The sequence below is a fragment of the Protomyctophum parallelum genome (assembly GCF_964188405.1).
Source record: "Protomyctophum parallelum genome assembly, chromosome: 21".
In the NCBI taxonomy this organism is placed as follows: Eukaryota; Metazoa; Chordata; class Actinopteri; order Myctophiformes; family Myctophidae; genus Protomyctophum; species Protomyctophum parallelum.
Genome location: NC_139713.1, coordinates 34386002 through 34408189, shown reverse-complemented (window position 1 = coordinate 34408189; position 22188 = coordinate 34386002). Strand labels below are relative to the sequence as shown.

At 43.4% G+C, this 22188-nt stretch overlaps 1 protein-coding gene across 3 annotated transcripts in view; it reads right to left on the bottom strand.

The window, feature by feature from the left end:
• Positions 1 to 22188, bottom strand: part of cntfr (ciliary neurotrophic factor receptor) — an 81778-nt gene that overhangs the window by 55626 nt on the left and 3964 nt on the right. Inside the window, exon 2 of one of the 3 annotated variants that reach the window (XM_083794052.1) lies at positions 12805 to 12861. The exons of the other annotated variants lie outside the window; for them this stretch is intronic. The gene's annotated coding sequence lies outside the window, so the exon portion shown is untranslated. The remainder of the gene's footprint in view (positions 1 to 12804; positions 12862 to 22188) is intronic. 3 annotated transcript variants of the gene reach the window in all.

Sequence of the window (22188 nt, the reverse complement as noted above, 5' to 3'; positions counted from 1 at the left end):
AAAATATTGTACTTTTACTCCACTACAATTATTTGAAAACGTTAGTTACTAGGTTACGTTATTTTGATCTTGATAAGTATTTTTTTTTTAATTCCAGCAGTATCAACATTTAGCTTAAAGGTATATTCAGTGATTTCACTTAATTCAAATATCACTTATTTTTTTGTTTTGTTGTGATAATCCTCCCTACTATAGAGTGTGCTGACCATATAAGGAGTTCCTCCCTGTCCCCAGTTAACCCCTGGGGGTCAAAAAACCTTAGGTTTCGTTTTTGACTCTCTATCCTGATTGGACGAAAGGCTGGGTCCCACAGCCAAAAACGAAACCTAAGGTTTTTTGAATGAAATCACTGAATATACCTTTAAGTAAAAATAAATCACACCTGTGTGAACTGAGTAAAGGTGGTTGCACACTGGACACGTTTTATTAAAATTCTTTGGGGGGTTTTCCGTCGGTTTTCCGAAAAACGTGTCCAGTGTGCAACCACCTTTACTGTACTGTACTGTGCTCTGTACTGTATTGTAGTGTACTGTGCTCTGTACTACTTTGATTATTTGCCGTGTGGGGGTCCCCGGGGGGGGGGGGGGGGGGGGGTCCCCGGAACATCCAGACCAGGGTGCTGGCCCGGTTCCGGTGAGCCTACCCGCATCCGAAACGGTAGAGAAATGACAGAGTTACCGTGTTGCAGCTTTTCCGTGCTCGGACAGACACAGGGCATACGTAAGGACACACATAGCTGCGAAAGGGAGTGGAAGCACCGCTCAGAAATGCAAGTCGTTTTTTCACCACTGTTCATGTGTAGCAAACAGCAATGGCCCCGTGTATAATCCTCCTCCACTTCTCCACTGGAGGCTTAGACACGCAGTAGTAACTCCTTACGGCACACTGCTTCCCCATTCCCCTCAGGCTGTCTGTGTGTGTGTGTGTGTGGGGGGGACGGGGACGGGGGGGAGATGATTTCCAGAATGCAGTGCAGTGGAGGGAACAAGTACTCAAAGGTTTTACTTAGGCCTAAGTAAAAGTAACAATACTGCAACGTAGAACTACTCGCCTGCCCAGCACCCACAATCTTTGGGAAGTGGTCATAGCCAAATGGGAATCGCAGAATTTGAATGATACATCTTGATCACATCAACATGACCCCAGATATAATGTGCACCGGTTTGTGTGAGTTTTGGACAAGATTTGTAGTAGTAGCAAAAAGTGTGTTTTCAACTAAATGCTAAATGGCGGAAAATCGAGTTTGGCACAAAAACGGCCGGGGCCTGATATGGTGAGTTGCGTCACGATCCAAGGGACGCCAGGGATAGGATTTTGATTGTATGACCTGGTATGGTTAATAACTTCCTTGGCTTACTGGCAGTATATGACTGACTGACTGACTGACTGACTGACTGAGACAGACAGACAGACAGACAGACAGACAGACAGACAGACAGACAGACAGACAGACAGACAGAGCCATGATGCTGTGCAAAACAGTATTTTAAATGTAAAATTAGCGAGGTGCACTCAATGCATGCAGCTAATGAACTAAAATAAAATAAACTCCTTATGCATATTATTGTCATCAAAGTGAAACGTTGATTAGTACCGTCACCAAAGATAAAGCAGAGAGAGGCCATGCAGCTGAGGAGAGTGTAGGGCTACACAACCATCAAAAAGGCTTTCATCGACCTCTAGCACAGCCACGAAAGGAAACCGCCGTGTGCGTAAGGACGTATATTAGCAGTCGACCAAGCCTTCTCCCCCAAGTGTTGGGAGGAATACTGTATATCTAGTATGCGTTCACATGTGTTGTTGTCAACAAAGCACAACATCCCCGACCTCAGTGGCCTTGTGGTTAGAGTGTACGCCCTGAGACTGGGAGGGGGTTGGGGTTCAATCCCCGGCCGAGTCATACAGTACCAAACCAAAGACTATAAAATGGTACCCAAAAGCCTCCCCGCTTGGCATTCAGCATCAAGGGCTGGATTGGGGCTAAATCCCATGTGACTATATACTAGCGTCAAAGACTCACATCCAGGGGCTGTGCTTGCACATTAACTGCTACCTCAAACCATGGAAACAGGAGATAGGCTCCCTGACCCTATGGTCGGGAACTGTTGGTTCCCAAGGCTACTTAATTACAACATCCCCAATGTGTTGTGTGCACTTTGTTGCTTGCACATGGACGCCTAAAGCTCAAAAACACTACGACACTTGAAAACTATGCACCCTCCTTGCTGTGAAACCAGTGAATTTTTTTTCCACCTAAAGGAATGAGAGCTGGTAGGCCAAAACAAAGTTCTATGTCTAACCAAACAAACAACTATCCCTGCCAAAGCTCTAAAATACATCATATGAGGATGAGGTGGCATACTTAATTGCACAGGCTAACTAGAAAAGTGTGCTCCTCAGAGCACAGATCTCCGCCAGGCTGGATTGTCTACCCAGGGCTGCCGTGTCAGCTGTGGGAGTTTGCATGACAGACTCCCCTATGGGTAGAAGTGAACAGAACGCGTTTTTGGATGGTCCTCGACATGCGTAAAATCTGGTATTAAGCACACCAGCCCGGCAGGCTTATGCAGAAAGCAAACCATATACCCGAAGGCGGGGTTGGCGAAAGGGCCTTTCTGTGCATGTTCTCCCCGTGTCCCCTAGGGTAGGTACCCTCACAAAAAACATGCAGTAATCCTGGTCACTAAACTGCCTCCCCCTGGCCAGCCGGGGCGCCTGATGGAGGGGAAAGGAACTGGTTGGAATAACGTGTTCCTTCCACGCCCTACGTCCAACCAGGGAAACTCCCCCCTGTCAGGTGTAAAGGAGCAACTTGGACACTCAGGCATGAAGGAAGCATGAGTTCAAGTCCGTTGCTCTCCCCTTGTCCCCCATATATGGGGACTAGGTTGGTGGAGGGTGTGTAGAGCCCAGGATCACATTAGATGATTGACACAGGGGTGAAAAATGGGTTACAAAATCGTGGGATAAAAAATATATTAAAAAAGAAAGAAAGCAAACCATAGTCCTAGAGACCTCTCTCTCAGTGTTATTTTTGGTTAAGAAATAGGCCATAGTAAAACGTTTTTAGAATTGTAAAGGTTTTAAAGGTAAATCCAACACAACATCATGTACAAAACGTTTTAACTTCTGACTGAGACACTTCTGACACTTTTTGTCTCCACCAGGCCGAAGGCATGGGGGGGGGAGTATGTTTTGCACTCCGTCCGTCCGTCCGTCCGTCCGTCCGTGTGTGTGTCCGTGAGCAGCTAATCTCCGGCACCGTTAACCCGGTCGATGCCAAATCTTGCACACACACTCCCTGGATGCCAACGATGAACCTCTGCCCCAAAATTTCCAGAATGGCCTGTTATAGCGCCACCAGGAGGCCGCTTTGTGCAAAACAAATTTTTGCACAGTACAACTACAGATTTTGTCCAAACATCGCGCAAATTGGTACACAGTCTCTCTAGAGCCATTCAACGAAACGGGTCTTTCAGATTTCTCAGACTCCATCCTGATTGGTTAAGATTGGCTTCCAAAGTTCACAGGAGTGCTCAGTTTCAAACAAAATGCTGCAAATCATGGAAAGATCGCGTGACTTCCGTGAAATTGTGCACGCACATTCCCACTAGGCCGAGGAAGAAATGCCACATGAACAATTTCAACTCAGCCTCAAGGTGGCGCTATAACTGGCCGAAAAGTGTTTTTACCTCTAATTTACTTTTGTTGCCCTTTTATCCAACCACCAGATGAAGGCAAGCTGCAATGTCCTACATTCCTATCCTGGTGGAGACCTGTGCCCAGAAGGGCACTTTTTCTAGTTCTCACTCAGTTACCAGAACAATACATTCAAGTAAAAACTGCTGTAAAATAAATAAAATTGGTAGGCTTGGGCTAGCTGGCAGTAAAAATGCACACATGCACAGTATGCAGAAACCATAATGCATTTTACAGGTTATTTTGAACTCAATCACTTACTTGTCTTAGTGCAGAGACTAGAGACACACTCACACTCAAGAGTTGCCTTGATGCTACTAATATTAACGAGGCTCAGCTGGATCCTCAATCATGACAGACACACCTCAGCTGTTCTGAATTGAAGTGACTGGAGTAACTTGAAAATGACTGAAGACATGATGTTTACTGTGATTGGGGTAAGCTTACATTTCATATCACAGACACCATATAGTGAAAACCTGTAACTGTAAAAAATTTGAATCGAAATTATGAATAGATTTTGAATCGTTCATAACGGGAATCGCGATTCTAATTTGAATTGACTCTATGGTAACGTGTCATTGTTCCAAGCACTCGTTAGTCTGACCCCTTACTAACCCTATCCCAAACCCTATCCCTGTCCCTGTCCCTATAACCATAACCGCATGCAGAAGCCACGGGGTGAGTCTTAACCGGCCACGTAGTTGGACTAATGCTCTGTACCGTTTGCCAGAAAGACCATAAAACAGGGTTCTGATACTCCATACTCCATACAGAACTATCTTTGGTTGTCACATGGCTCACGAGAAACACATTTCAGCAATGAGCAGCAGACATTTGTAGCATTCGTGGAGCACAGAGTAAGTGAAAATGCTTTCGGCTCAGCGTTGTTTCAAATATGGGGCGGATCGGACACAGTGAAGCGCTTCACGCCAATAATTGGTCCAGCTGTGTCAGCTGTGAGATAAGCTGCTCACAGACAGACACACAGACACACATGACACACAGACACAGAGACACAGACAGACACACAGACACACAGACACAGAGACACAGACAGACACACAGACACACAGACACAGAGACACAGACAGACACACAGACAGGGGCAAAAGCATAATCATAATCCCTGCTAGCTGGCAGTTCTGGCCTGGCAGAGACTAAAAGCCACAAACAATCAGGGGAGCCCTAATCAAGTGGGCTACAACAGCTGCAAGGGAATTAACTGGCCCATGAGCTAAAGAGCAGTGCCACTGTCTAACGGCAACATTACCCGGTGCATCGCCGACATGGCCCATACCAGGAGGATCATAATATGTCAGCTTTAGTAAATATGCTTTGCCGTTATAGATGGATCCACATTATATATTCCAAACCATGCCCCCGCTGCACACATCTGTCAGATACTGTTTTGATGGGAAACCTGAGGAGGACGTATACCTGCTTATTTGCACCGCACCGGATCGGAACATGCACGGGGCAGGCCAAGGTCATTTTTCACAAAACCTGACAACAAACTAAAATACGAGCGCATCTGGGATTCGTGCAGACAGCGCTGGTGCAGCAACGGTAAAAAAAAAAAGACGAGACTGCATATGTAAGACTTACAAGTGGGGCCTCACATAAATTCACGCACTGTGAACACAGCGAAGCTCTTGCAAGAAAAACCACCCAGAGCTTAACGTCGTTCTTGACACTGCCTTAAAAAATGGACAACTATATATAAATTCACAACAACAAGGTGCATGCCACTCTCTTCAAGCTTGCATGCTGTTGCATACTGAGGTGAAGCTGTGCTTTCGGGAGGAGATTTTCCTCACCTGCCCGAGTTCCCGCATTAGGCGTGGGAATGAGGTGTGCTTATTGCTGATGGAGAAAACCTCGCCGAGCACCTGACCTGACTGAAACTGGACTTAATATGTCATTGCAAGGTGAGAACGCACAAGCATCCATCCTGCCGCTGAATGCTAAAATCCACACACTCAGGACAAAAGACATACAGACTGACCATGCGAAGTGTGTGTGTGTGTGTGTGTGTGTGTGTGTGTGTGTGTGTGTGTGTGTGTGTGTGTGTGTGTGTGTGTGTGTTTGTCTCTCGCAAACCGTTTGAGCGATCAGTGCCAAACATTGTATGCATGCTGCCAGTAGGCCACAGAAAGTACTTCTATTGTTTTAAAGATGTAGTGAATAAAAAAATATGTTTTAGACACTTTTACACCAAAAACGTGGTCATCATATGGGTATGCGCATACTTAAGGATGCCAAAACAATGGGAAAATGTCCATTGCTGTGAATTATTATATCAAATATCCATAAAAATCCAATCCAATATTAATTACTTCCGTTGAACGAAAACTTGATGCGTGATGTCGAGTCCTGCATGAATAAAAATAAATCTTGAATAAATTAAATTCTTCATTCACCTGTTTGATTCCCATAGCTGCAGTTCCTCCAAACACAGCTGATGTTGATTACAGAACTACTCTGTTTTTTAATCTCATTCAAGATGACATCCTGATTCCAGACAGTGTATTACTCGTTTTAAACTTAATCGGCACGCTAAAATATGTATCTGATAGGTTAGAAATAAGCCACGTAGTAGCTGCATGCTCTGTATCTGACTTGTAAAGTTTTGTCAACAAACAACTCCAGGCATCGCTGAGCTATACGACCCATAGCCTGAAGGGATGCAACGTTCTTCGAAGCCTTCCGTTTTAGACTGAAACTTCAAAATAAAATCCCCAAAAGCCATTACGCCCTGTCTTGAAAGTCCTAGTGAAATACTTCTTTTTTGTGTATTTTTATATCAAAACTTCAAAAGTCCATAAAAATCCATTTTAATTTAATACTTCCTTTGAACGAAAATGTGATGCGTGATGACGTGTCGAGTGTCAAATTAATATAGATTGAATTCACCTGTTTTATTCCCATTGCTGCGTCATCCTCCAAACACAGCTGCTTCTGATTACAGAACTGTTTTTAATCTAATTCAGAATGACATCCAGACAGTGTATTACTTGTTTGAGTCGTTTTAAACTTAATCATCACGCTAAAATATGTATCTGAAAACAGTATAGGTTAGAAATAAGCTACGAGCTTTGCTGCCCGTGTCTCTGTCACTTTGAAAACAAACAATCTGCATGTGTTGTGTGTGCATGCGTCGCGCACGTAACAAAGCTACGTCCCATAGTTAGTTTGGAGGGATGCCACGTTCTGATTGGTTCAAAAACATACAGCTTTCTGTTTCAGAGTGAAACTTCAAAATAAAATGCCCGTATTTTTCATTGCACCAGGCCTTTTAAGTACATATTGAAATAATTTATCTAACTTTAATATCATCATTCATTGAAAAAGCTCAATGAAATTTGGCCGAAATGTGGAGTCACAAATCACAGATGACTGATATCACAGTCTGAGTTCCACTTTGGAGCCAAGTCTGAGATCCATATTGAAGCCATGCTGTATCCATTTGGATACCGAAAAACACATACATTCCAAGTTTTCATCTAAAACACAATTGCCCACAGACGTTTCTACCACTAGAGACCTGATTCACCTCGTTTTGAGATGGCCTATACACCGTATTAGGTAACTCCTGACAAACGTGTTTAAAATTGACTGCAGGAGTGGAACTCTTTTCAACTTTTAACCCATTCTGACCGGGCACCCATTTTGGTGTCAGCATCATGTTGTGCTTTAGCTATTTAAAAATAGCAGATCTACAAGCTCGTATCGCGCCACCGAGTGGCGCGATACGAGCTTGTAGGTCTGCTATTTTTTGAAAAATCGAAGAGCGACTGACATTTTTTAGAATCTGATCTCAGGTCAGAATGGGTTCATCAGACCAGTGTGTGTCCGGCGGAAACCTCGTATGAATCTGATCTCAGGTCAGAATGGGTTCATCAGACCAGTGTGTGTCCGGCGGAAACCTCGTATGAATCTGATCTCAGGTCAGAATGGGTTAAAGCAAAATGCTGAAGGCACCGTTTTGGGAAGTTATAAAGCAAGAAGTGGAACTGGGATTTTGAACCACCGTTTACTGTGGTCCCCCAAGGGGTCTGTCCTTGGCCCACTCACTTCTGACCTCCTCTGCGCCGAAATCGCTTTGCTGAAAACAGCTGATCTGCAATTGCGATCAGTTGGCTTTAACTCGGCTGGCGGTCAAAAATGTTGTCACAATTAATTACATAATCGTCTAATTGCAATTATTTGAAATAATCACACATTTTTTTGTCATCATCGCAAATGTTTTGTCATAATCGTTTCCATGTTGAAAGATGTTGATACATAAAAGAGCAGAAATAGCAGATCTATACGCTTGTAGATCAGCTACTTCCACAATTTTAACCTCTTTATAAAGTAAAACAGTAATTTCTTTGTATATTTCAGTTATTTGTCATACTGTATCTGCCCTATGCACTTTTTCATTGTGAAGCCTAAAGCCCAAACCACACCAGTTGCAACTCCTTGTGTTGCATTGGTGTGGTTGACCCGACCGTAAAACGTTTTTTTTTTTTTTTGCAAAGTGGATTGGGCCCAAAAGGTCCAAAAATCAATACATTCCAAATTATATAGAATGGTACATAATGAGAGGCCTGTAAAGTACAAACTCAGGCCTGTTGCTAACAGACTGTGTAGTACATGCATACCAGAACGATTGGGATTGGAGAGATGGTAACATGGAAAAGGACATTTTGTGCAATATTCAGCTAAACAAGCGGTCAGTTTGCCAATATGCCAGGATGACATATCAGTTGGATATAGACACTTAAAAATAGGATATAAATAGGAGAGGTTTTGGTACGGGGACAGTGCTTCTACGCCAGTCGAGTGAATATACTCTGTCCGATTGCAACACGCTTTCTTGCTGCACCCTACTGAGATGATTTCATCGTATCTGCCTAATTCATTTCGTCTGAGTTTGTCTTCTCCGTTAGCTGCTTGGCTCCCACAAAGGTAAACAGAAATATGTCATTTCTATTCCTATTAAATGTTCCAATGTCCAATGCCAGTCCAATTACATTTGTGTGATACACTAACGTATGTGTGTAATCGTGACAGCCCTAGGATTGTTCACAGCTCCACCTGCACGCAAAGCTTCTACAACTGCACACACAACGTCTCTCCACCTGCACTGACCTGCACACAAAGCTTAACCACCTGCACACACAGAATCTTCACGCACACATACTGTGACACACATTATCTATCATTATCTATCTGCATTCTGCACCTACGGATGAAGAGGGAGTGGGAATCGCTGGTTAACAAGGGGGATGAATTCTGGTAATTTTTTGGGGATGGAAGCCCTCCCACGTCCCCTCAAATGGCCTGCTGGTAACACACATTTTCATTTCTTATTGTGACATGCTATTATTGTATAATTGAAATAACACCATATATTTCTGGCGTTGTGCTGATGTGTTGGCGTGGCTCTCATTCAACCTACAGTATAGCGGCTTATATATATTAATGCTGTCAAATGATTACAATTTTTAATCAGATTAATCACAGCTTCAAAATTAATTAATCATGATTAATCACCATTCAAACTATTTAGTTCTTCACACGTTGCTGCGAGCTATTGTCAATAGCCCATAGAACCATAGAAATTTGGGCCAATAAAAAAATCCTTTTGGGATTAATAAAGTGACAACTTTTACAATATGTCCATCCATCCATTATACAAATTAATTACAATGTTTAGCTGCCCACTCCTCCTACACCATTTTGCAATGTGAAATGCCACCGAATCAGTAGGCCTAATCCTTTTTCCACTTTGCTTCTGTCTTGTCATATATATGGGCCATGTGAAATATGCGCATATATGCTGATACTGTAATATTCCTTGTACCTTCCTTGTACCTGCAAATAGCCGATCTACAAGCTCACAACGCGTTCCGGATGTGATGCGTTGTGAGCTTGCAGATCAACCATTCTCATCAGCATGCAACGCATCGTACGACGAAGCACAAGTCAGGCTTCACTTGACAGCTGTGTTTTGTTGGCCGAGGCGTCGTTACACAGCTCTCCTTGACACAAAAATAACATGGGAAGCTAGTTTTCGGTGGCAGGCTGGCACGTTGTGTTTAATCAAACAACATCAAGTTTACCTCAGTGTTTTGGGATCGGCATGTTGTACTTCTGTGTCTTGGATAAACTCTGAGCTCAGAGCTGAGCTGCGCGCACCAGAGAGTGATTACGTCTAATTTGCTGTCAGGAGTCGGGACAGATTGGTGTTTTTTCCGCTGTTTCGGGTGTGTTTTAGCATGGGTTTTCGCCTAGAAGACTATGGAAATCTGGGACACTGTTGAACGAAGTGAACTGTCAAGAGACTGATCGCACATGTTCAGGGACAACATTGCGGGTCAAGACTGCAAATGCGGCCCAGGCCGTAGCGTAACGGTCTGGGCACTGGACTGGTGATCCAGTCGCGGTGTGCCGCGGGTTCGACTCCCGGACCCGACACGGCCTTTACCGCATGTCATCCCCCCATCTCTCTCCCGTTTCCTGTCAGCCTACTTTCTATCCCTTAAAAAATCAATAAAAGGCGTAAGCCGCAAAAGAATATCTTAAAAAAAAAAAAAGACTGCAAATGCGTTAATTGCTTTAAACTATTTTAACGCAATTAATTAACGCCGTTAACTCGATAATTTTGACAGCCTTAATATACTTTTTTGGAGAGAGAGAGAGAGAGAGAGAGAGAGAGAGAGAGAGAGAGAGAGAGACCTACAGAGACTTAGAAGACGGAGAGAGAGGGAGAGGGAATTCTTCTTTAGTTCAATTCTAAGAAATACAATCAATGCACTTGGTTAAATATGGCAAACTAATATAATGCCATATTTGCATTATGCCAATGAGAAGAGAACAAAAGAAAATAAAAGGGAACAGGAGAGGAGAGGAGGTGTGCTGTAATTGTAATACTAAAATAAGTGAATTCATATTTTAGTTGGACGGGAGCCAATAGGCCTACTTCTACTAGAGGGAGAAAGTGTGTGTGTGTGTGTGTGTGTGTGTGTGTGTGTGTGTGTGTGTGTGTGTGTGTGTGTGTGTGTGTGTGTGTGTGTACACTGCTACAGTTTCACCATGTACTGCAAACTACAGCTAGATTTTGGCAACTTTAGTATTTATGTATGTATCTATCTATCGCTTTCAATGTTTTGAGTTCAGACAACGACACTCACAATATGCCCATCAACAACAGAGGCAGATCACAACCCAAGAATTACGCATTTAGGAGCTTCCACTATGCGTAATCTTGCGGCCACTATAGCCTACTCACTATATTCATTAAACATTATGCCGACACCTTTATTTGCGGTTGGAGGGGTGTCTGTAGGCGTGTTGATGCGCTTTCCCTTTAATTGCTATCTTATGCACACAGGTTTAGGACAAGGATTAATTTAAATGCTGCATATCACTCCCCTCCTCTCTCCCTCTTCTCCGGTTTCTGTACACTGTGACTGTCGGTGAAGGCAAGAAAAGCAAGACAAAAGTCACTTCTGCATGGACTTCAGTTTTCATGGACTTTCAGACCGGCAGCTTTCCGCTTGAAAGGAACTGATATTTAAAAATGCCATGTTACAAACTACATTACCATGACTCTTGTGATATGAACAAGAACACTCGAAAACATCCCCAAAACCCAGCAAGGGCGAAATCCAAAGAGTCGGCCACAAATCCAACAATCACAATATATTCCTGTTCCCCATCTGCTAGCCATGGTCTGTGTGTGTGTGTGTGTGTGTGTGTGTGTGTGTGTGTGTGTGTGTGTGTGTGTGTGTGTGTGTGTGTGTGTGTGTGTGTGTGCGTGTGTGCGTGCGTGTGTGTAATGTGAACCATCCTCTCTTGACTCTCTCTTGTCGGCCTCTCACACGCACACACATTGCTCACATGAACTCTCTCTCACACGCACGCACGCACACACACGTACGCACGCACGCACGCACGCACGCACGCACGCACGCACGCACGCACGCACGCACGCACGCACGCACACACACACACACACACACACACACACACACACACACACACACACACACACACACACAGATAAGTGAGGTCATTTATCTAGCTTATCTGTCCCAAGCTACATTAGCTAATTCAGTTAGTCCCTCTCTCTCTCTCTCTCTCTCTCTCTCTCTCTCTCTCCCTCTCTCTCTCTCTCCCACTGTCTTGCCTTCTCTTTGTCTATTTGTTTTGCACAGGAAATGGCTCCACAATATTTATACACACTGAATGTATTACGGCCTATTAGTACAGTAGCAGTAGTATTAGTAGTAGAAGAACTAGTACTAGTAGAAGTACAATAGAAGTAGTAGTAGTGGTGGTGGTGGTATAGCGGAAAAGAGCAATATTATTTCAGTCATATTATTTATTAGATCGTTCAAACGGTGTGCCCACTGCCCACTCTGAATTGTGACGAGCAAAACAATTTATCAGTATTATTTTTAGCAGCTTCCGGCGTGACTAAAACATTATGTTGTTGTTGTATGGTTGCGATTGTTGATTCATTTGGACATTATTCAGAACTACAATCCCACAAACAAACCCAAATGTATTGAATGGCAGCATTCCAAGTCCACCAGTAGCCTTGGCTGGTGGAACCCCCCACCCACACTATAGAGGTATTAATAGGCTGAAGGATTTATTATCTTCACCAGGCCGACAGGCCAGGAGGAGGAGATTACATTTTTGCCCCCGTCTGCAGTCTGTGCATGTGTCTGTCATTCTGTGTGTGTCACCCTCAGTCTAGAGGGCGACTGGTGCATCAGAAAGGCCTAAAAGTTGCGACTTTGTTACAACTAGTAGGACATCTGGTTCAGTGTCAATAAGGCTTCTGGCTGACCTAGTGCAACCAAATGTCAGAGCTTACACAGACTACACTAGTAGTGGAGGAAAATTATATCTGATAATTATGGATAATTATCCATAATTATCAGATGTCATAAATGAGCAAACACTAGTATAGGTGTCTTACTGGTAGTAGTACCACTACTACCAGTAGTAGTGGTAGTAGTGGTAGTAGTAGTAGTAGTAGTAGTAGTAGTATTGGGTACAGAACCAGAAAATATATTCCAAAAGAAATCCATTCGCACTCACCTTGTACTTCAATGAGATATTCCCAATTGAAACTTCCCAATAATCCGCAATGTCACCCTGCAAAAACAGAGAACGATGTTCAGTATAGTAGAAGAAAAACACAATTGCAATCATCCAAGAAACATCACCCCTCACTAGAAAAGTGCAATGTCCAAGTCAAGGCTCTGTCAAGTCAAGCCTCAAGATTCGGGTCGCATGTCATGTCTCAAGTCCAAGTTGACGAGTCTCGAGTTCAATTCAAGCCTAAACTCAGTGACTTCAGGTTGTGAGGTGTGTGTCCACCTCACTGAGGGAGCACAGCAATGTCTCTTTCAACTCAGCGAGTGAAGAAGTTTGACATTCAGTCCGAAGATCCTACGGGCCTTCTAGAGAGGCAAGCTACTGAGTGTATCCCGACCAGTTGCATCACCGTCTACTGCCCTCAAACGCAAAGCACAGGACAGCCCACCAACAGACCGTTTCAGATGCTTCAAGCCGTTCCACATCCACAAGAGCGAGGGCAGTGGGCCCCGAAACACCTACTTCCCCCCAGGCAACGTTTGACACTAATATAGACCTGCTGCCCACTATATCATACATCCACATAGAGGCAGCTATGCACACATAGCACACATAGCACCCCTCGCACATGTGGCAATATGTTGACTCAATGAATGACTTTACACTCGCGCTCCAGTTGACATTGAGGTTTTTTTTTTGTAATACTTTTTAATGGCATATTCAAAAACATTTCTGGAAAAAAGGTTTTCCAAAATAAGCTAATTCTAAATATAAAATAAAAAAGGAAAGGAGGAAAAACAAGCCGCTGCTTTCCAAATGGGAGAAATAATAACAGCCTGTCCCCTCTGGTCGTGTGCACACTAGTCTGTAGGAGTCTCATTTCCTCGAGTCGCACACTGTGGTGGGTGTTGTGAGTGTGCTGTGGGACCATGTTGGCAAACTATGAAAAGAACAGTGCCATGCAAAACATGCAGTGCTAAGTTTGTATATCACACGTCTTAACGTCCGTGATGTTTATAAATCACACAATGCCAAAAATACGTTTGCGAACTTGTTATTATTATAGATCTATTTTCACAGCACGTCTCGGTCTTATGGGGTGGCTATTCTCAGCACAGGACAATGTCAAACGACTGAGTATGAATCAAGCTTAAAACATCATCTGAAGGGGACCCCGCTCTGAAAGAAATACAAAAAAGAAAGTATAAACACCGGACAAATAAAATACTAGCAGCACAAAATGTCTCTCCCTCTTCCCCATCCCGACTTGTCTTCTTCCCCCTTCTCCATTGCTTTAGTTCCTCTCCATCCATGCTTCTGTGTAAGTTCTCTTTGTCATGTTATAAATATATGAACGTTGCATCCCTGCTGTCCCTTGTGTATTCTGTCGTTGTTGTAGTGTATGATCCACAGTACACACACTGTATAGGCACACACATGCATAGACCTCCTATACTTGCTGTATACTCATACATATTAAAGATCTGTCTGTCTCTCTCTGTGTCTGCCTGCCTGCCTCTGTCCCTATTTCTGTCTGTCTTAGCAAGGGCTGAGTGGGGGAGGATGGAGACCTAGCCAGTTCTCTCTTTCTAATGAGTATCACTGTAGGTAAACCAGTGTTTTGTGTTCTGTCTTCTCCGGATATAATGTGATATATATTTGTCATCTATTTTGGGGTTCTTGTTCTTGCTGTATCTCGTTGTATCCTTTAGTAAGTTAATAAAGGAATTTGTATCATTAAAATAATTATCTATGTCTCTCTCTCTCTCTCTCTCTCTCTCTCTCTCACACACACACACTCACACCAACGCACGCACGCACGCACGCACACACGCACACACATGCACGCACACACACACACACACACACACACACACACACACACACACACACACACACACACACACACACACACACACACACACACACACACACACACACACACACACACACACACACACACTGTGCTAAAAGGTCTTGTGTTCTCCTTAATATTGTATGAGTACACAGACACAACGTAACAGTAAGCAAGTCATTACTTATGTAATTTTTCCGGTGGCAAGACATCAAACGGAGGAGACAGTACAAAAATAGTGCATAGAGACAAGAGAATGAAGACAAGAGACAAGAGGGAGCCACCATTAATAAACTGCCCATAGGCCTACTATACAGATTTTGGCCGACTCTTGACCCCTGCTCTCTGTCTTTCTCTCTCTCTCTCACACGCACGCATGCACACACACATACATACACAAAATGCTGTGCTAAAATCTCCTGTGTTTTCCTTAATACCGGATGACAGTAAGCAACTCATTAGCCTACTTACACTATAAGTATATATACTTCCTTTCCCCCCTTTTAGTTTTTTTTAGAGAAGAGGGGATGGAGAAGAGAGGCGAGGGGAGTCAAAGTCAAGTCTTAAACAGCGGGTTTGGGTGCGTTTGACACTACTTAAACAGCGGGTTTGGGTGCGTTTGACACTACTTAAACGGCATTAAGCCAGGGAGCATGTATGGAGCATGTATTTAGTCAGCTCACAAACAAATAGTCTGAAATCTCTGATCCAATTCTAATCTGAATTCAAGTTTCTAGACCAAGTAAAATCCAAGTCAAGTCTATTCTTATGTTTCAATGTCACGCAATTCAGTCAGTGCATGGTCAACGTCAAGTCTCAAGTCAAATCTCAAGTCCAAGTGAAGTTTCTATTTCAATTCAGGAATCAGGTCCATTTCAAAACTGAATTCAAGTCTTGTTCAAGACAAGTAAAGATTGAAATACAAATTAAGTCTCAGACATTTAGTAGTAGTAGCTGTACTAGTAATAACAATAATAGTAGTACTACTACTAGTAGTCATAGTACTAGTAGTAATAATAGAGGGACAACTTCCCTCTCTCTCTCTCTCCATCTGTTGTTCATTCTCAGTGTCAGTAGGAGAGAAATTACATGGTTCACACACACACACACACACACACACACACAAGCGCGCACGCACATACACACACACACACACACACACACACGCAAACACACACACACACACACACACACACACACACACACACACACAGACAGACAGCCGTTACGCTTAATGCTAGCTTAGCCTTAGCGCGCTACGCTCTGTCAGCTCAGCTGTAAAATGGATGTTAGCGACATTAGCATGCTAAAATGGGTAGAGAGAGAGAGAGAAAGCAGAGAAGAGATATTCTGTCACTCTCTTTTTTCTCTCCATCTCTCTCTATCTCATAAAAACTAATTAGCAGCTGTTAAGCCCACAGACACTTCCTGCCAATGTGTGTGTGTGTGTGTGTGTGTGTGTGTGTGTGTGTGTGTGTGTGTGTGTGTGTGTGCGTGCACGTGTGTGTGTGTGTGTGTGTGTGTGTGTGTGTGTGTGTGTGTGTGTGTGTGTGTGCGTGCGTGCATGCGTGTGTGTGTGTGTGTTGGTTTGTGGGTGCGTGTGCATGTGTGCTTGCATGCATGCATGCATGCGTGTGTGTGTGTGTGTGTGTGCGACTGTGCGTGGGTGTGGGTGCGTGTGCATGTGCATGTGTGCTTGCATGCACACGTGTGTGTGTGTGTGTGTGTGTGTGTGTGTGTGTGTGTGTGAGTGTGTGTGTGTGTGTGTGTGTGTGTGTGTGCAACTTTCAAGGGCAGACAAACACACACGCACGCACACACACACACACACACACACACACACACACATTGCAAAATACTCATCGGCTAAATTCTTAACAAGCCAACAGCTTGGCTAGCTACAAGCACAACCACATTCTTATTACACATACGCACGCACGCACACACGCGCACACACACACACACACACACACACACACACACACCAAACGGATAACCACTCAAGTGCACATATACACGCACACCATATTGGGCGTTTACATGGGTGAGTGACCTGTAATTATCAATTTAACTGTTAGGAACGAGAGAAGAGAAGAGAAGAGAAGAGAAGAGAAGAGAAGAGAAGAGAAGAGAAGAGAAGAGAAGAGAAGAGAAGAGAAGAGAAGAGAAGAGAAGAGAAGAGAAGAGAAGAGAAGAGTCTTTTCCTCTCATCTTCTCTTCTCTTCCCTCCTTCATCCTTTGTTCATGTTGTGTCAAGTTTCCCTCTTTCTCCATCTCAGATTTCACAGGAAGGATCCCCTCTCTCTCCCTCTCTCTCTCTCTCTCTCCGTCTCCCTCCTTATCTGGTCTCTGCATTTTTAATGAGGACCTACTCATCTTTCTTTTCTCTCTCTATCTCTCGCTGAAATATCCCAAGGTTATTTTTATTTCATAGGTATTATAGGTAATGTATTTTTTATTTGTGATGTTATTAATAATTATAAATACTAGAGCGGTGCCAGTAGGGCCTCTACAGCGGTGCCCGTTGGGCACTGGCCTACTTGGAACGATGCAAGTTGGAAATGCATGCCCCACCCAGATATTATGTCTGTGTCCCTTTTATGCCCATATACAGTATGGAGTTCTTTGTCAGGCATGCCCAAATATGGAGTCTATGCAGATGTAAGAATGATGTCAGAACAGGCCAGCTCCATATGAACACATGGGCAGGGGCCATGTCCAAAGCCCGGGCAAAGGCCCTTTGTGGCGGTTCTGGACAACCGTGGGTCCGACCAACTCGACACCGCGCACTGCACTCCCTGTGGGGGTGTGGACCGCGTGTGTCGAATTTGAAGTAGGTGGGGCGAACGGTTCTCGAGTTACGTGGATTACAGACGTACGTACAGAGACTATACATTTATAGTTAGATAATGGTCATGTATACTTAACTATATACAGTATATTTATGCGTGTGTGTGTGTGTGTGTGTGTGTGTGTGTGTGTGTGTTTGTATTACTATACTGCTACTAGTACTACTACTACCTTTCCTACAACATACAACTACTACAGGACAATACTAGGCTACTATACTGCTACTAATACTATACTATAACTCCTACTCCAACTCCTGTTACTACTAAAACTACTACTATTAGTACTACTACACTAATACTACTAGTATTATAACTACTAATAGTATTACTATAATACTATTACTACTGCTGCTGCTAATCATACTTCTAGCTTACTATACTATACTATACTATACTATACTATACTATACTATACTATACTATACTATACTATACTATACTATACTTAGTACTACTATTACTCCTTGCTGAACTGCCTGCAATGCCCTGCATGCTCACTCAAAGCCCTTCAACTGATCCAGAATGCTGCGGCACGTCTGGCCTTCGACCTCCCAAAGTGTCCACGTCTTCCCCCCTTTAGCGTTCCCTTCCCCTGCTAGCTCCGCGTCCAATTCAAAACACTGGTGATAACCTACAAGGCACTCAAGGGCACGGCACCCCTTTCCTTCGGGTCATGTTTGATGCCTGCACACATCCTTACCACTCACTTAAGATCAGCTAACACAGGAAGTCTGTTCATCCCCTTCCCTAAAGCAGCCTCGCCAAAGCTCTCCCAGTGTCCGGGGCTCTTCTCCCTCCTGCCTGGCTCCCAAAGCTGTGGAATGACCTCTCCCTCTGAGTCAAGACTGCACACTCACTCCCCATTTTCCCCCATGCAGTTAGATAACTATAACCTCTTTGAATTTTGTTGTTATTTTTGAATTGAATGCCCAGGAGCTGAATGGAAACAAGACCGCAACGACTTTTTTTTCAGTGATATATCCTTTTGGAAGTGTTTGACTGTACTCTGTACCGTTTACATTTCTGCCAACAAAGTATTCAATCAATCAATCCATCAATCAATCTGATGTCCTAGCAATCCACATTCTTTTTATCACTTCTTGTTGCCCTTTTTGATTTGTTTTGTATACTATAGTTATATGAAAATGTTGGTTACTTAGACAATACTTTACTGTTTGTTCGACCGCAAATCCTAATGTTATTTAGATAGCATGTTTAAAAGACACAATGTGCTACACACACACACACACACACACACACACACAGTCACACACTTCACATTTATCATTTGGAACAGAGAAATTAATGGCAGTCCTACTATGACATCATCGTCACAACAATAATAACGCACATGCCTCATTTGCTACTGTCAACAAGCTAACAAATCCTATTGTGTCAGTAGCCTCTGAACTGTTATCCAACAGGGCCTGCGATGAATTTGTCTCCTTCTTCACTGACAACATTCAGAAAATTATACAAGCAGTCAGCGCCTCCACATAAAAAAAAGAAAAGAAAAACTTGGAGGACATTATACAACATCTGAAATCCTCCTACAGCTGCCAAAAGGCCTTTTCACAAATGTTTCAAATTGGAGGCCTGGCCTCAGATCTTCTACAAATTGTCTCTTCTCTCGGGTTTCACGCCCCACAGGCCCTGAAAACTGCCATTATCAATCCGACGACTGGCGTGAACTGTGGTTCTGTATAAGCCCACAGGACCAGGGGCAAGTGGGGGTCCCAATCTGGCTGTCTGTCGGTCTGACAGGGCGGCGGGCGAGCTGGGGAGCCAAGGTGCGATTAACCTGTCTACGAACCCGTCAATTTGGGTGTGTGTAGACAGTAGAGTGGTAGTTCTCAACACCTGGGCTTCAAAGTTGTGCCCCTGGTCAAGGCAGTTTGACTATTCTTTTATTTTTTTATTTTAAGACCTCATATCCCACGGGGGAACTTCAGTCTTTTCAGCTTCACGGAGGGGGCAGCGATTGTGTCTTGCTCAGACACACTTCGGCACATTGCTACAATAGTTGTCAACTAACAACACATTTAGGTCCTAAGTTTGTTAAACTCAGAACGAAGGCCTTAATTGAACGGTTAGTGAGCCCGCCTATAGGACTCCGGAGGTCCAAAGGTACGATTCCAGCCCTCAGCAATGTGCCCGAAGTGTCTCTGAGCAAGACACATAACCCCCAGTCGCTGCCCCCTCCGCGCTCCTCTGTGGGCAGCAGCAACAGTCAGCTGGGTGAAGCTGAAAAGGCTGAAGTTCCCCCGTGGAATATGAGGTCTTAACCTTTTCTGACCTGAGATCAGATTCATAATGAGGTTTCCGCTGGACACACACTGGTCTGATTAACCCATTCTGACCTGAGATCAGATTCTAGAAATGTCAGTCGCTCTTCGATTTTTCAAAAATAGCAGATCTACAAGCTCGTATCGCGCCACTCGGTGGCGCGATACGAGCTTGTAGATCTGCTATTTTTCAATAGCTAAAGCATAACATGATGCTGACACCAAAATGGGTGCCCGTTCAGAATGGGTTAAAAGAAAAGAGGAGCTCCACAATGACCAGGGGCACAACTTTGAAGCCCAGGTGTTTGTCAGCGACTGGGGACGAAGAAGTTGAGAACTGCCACTCTACTGTAAGTACAGTATTTTAGTGCATGTACTTAGTTACTTTCCACCACTGATTCTTTTGGTGTAACACTGGCTATTGGATACTGCTTTGTTGACTGTACAGGACAAGCTTCGCTCATCATATGAAACTAAAATGGACTTTGGAATTTCTCAAAGGTATAAAATATGTATTATGAGAGTAAATAAATAAAACATGCGTCATTTTGTCCTTTTACATATCATGAGTCATGACTGTTACTTTTCCAATAATTTTGCATTGTGCACTTTAGTTACATAATAGCCTATATCTAATTACCTCCTTTGGACAATATTTTTTGGGTGATTGATTATTATTTTTGCGATAGGTCTCTTATCCATGTCATGGACGACACATTTTAAAAGATGAGGTTGATAATGAAATGCTACTGCTATACCGACATTTATCTTTTTGTCCTCGGTTTACTGCCAGGCGGCAAAACTGCAATTGCTGTCAAAATATGAGATTATTTCATGAGCCTGTGCAGTACACTGCTGTTGGGAGTGCAAGGCACACATAGAGGACTCATCCAATCAGGCTGGTCCCTTTAGTTTATTCTTTTTACTTTTCATAGACTGACTCATCTGCTGCTTCATGTGCTTTTTTGGCTGCATGCTCACAATAGAGCCCTGGGGCGCTCTCTGATCAATTAAGTATGATTTTTCAAGTGGTTAAATGAACATAAATCAACTCAGAAAAAAGATAATTAAGAGTAGCCAATTATCTTTTCCACGCTTGTTCGCCCCAATTTGGCCATTACGCCAATTCCCTAAATCCACCACACATTTCTGTGTAGTCTCATCACCGCTGAATGTACAAACCCATTTGTATACTCTCAGAGTTATGGGGAGTACACTAAATGTGGAACAGACTATAGCCTTCATTAGTATCATCGGTAACACCTGCGAAGGAAGTTGGAAGAGGCCCGGAAGCTATGAGGTCACATGACTGGACGCCGCGGGGGGGGGCTGCCCCATGACGCTCATCGCTGGCAAATCTCGCACCGGAAGTGCGATGAAATACATGGCAGTATACCAGATGGCTTGGACCAGCTCTTGAACAACAAACACTATTTATGAACGATTGCGTCCTTTTGTCATATCTGTTCAGGAAATATAAAGAAAAGACATATCACAGGTTTTCTAATCACTTGCTTTTTGATGTGCACAGTACATCCTATAGTTTCTAACAGCATCGAAACAGCGGGAGGTATCGTTTCTGTCTCAGAGGTATCACAAGATTTGTTTGCCAGGCAGGAAACGTACGGTGGACAGTCTATACTTGGCACGTTCATAAACGTAGGCCCTTTGTGCTCTTTAGATACCTCTATTAAATTACACAGTGTACACATCGAAAAGCAACACAGCAGACAATAATGTGTTAAAGGTATATTCAGTGATTTCACTTAATTCAAATATCACTTATTTTTTTGTTTTGTTGTGATAATCCTCCCTACTATAGAGTGTGCTGGCCATATAAGGAGTTCCTCCCTGTCCCCAGTTAACCCCTGGGGGTCAAAAAACCTTAGGTTTCGTTTTTGACTCTCTATCCTGATTGGACGAAAGGCTGGGTCCCACAGCCAAAAACGAAACCTATAAGGTTTTTTGAGTGAAATCACTGAATATACCTTTAAATGTCTTCTGTTCCTGAACCGATTATATGACAAAGGTCTCAATGGTTCATAAATAGTGCTTGTTCATGAGATGGTCCGGCTCCATATTCACTGCCATGTATTTCATCTAACTTCTGGTGCGAGATTTGCAGCCCCGGCGCCGGAAGCGTTATTTCCAAAATATCTGCTTGCATAAAGCCTATTGTGCTTGGATGAACCACAGAGGATTCAAGACCCTGATCTCCAAAATACATTTCATATCTTACTGCTGCTATTACTACTATTAAAAGTACTACTACAATGACTACTGCTATACTAACTGCTGCTATGGCGTACTACAACTAGTTCTACTACTGTACTAAAATAGTACTGAAATTACTATTATTACTAATATACTACTATATGGCCGCTGCTACTAC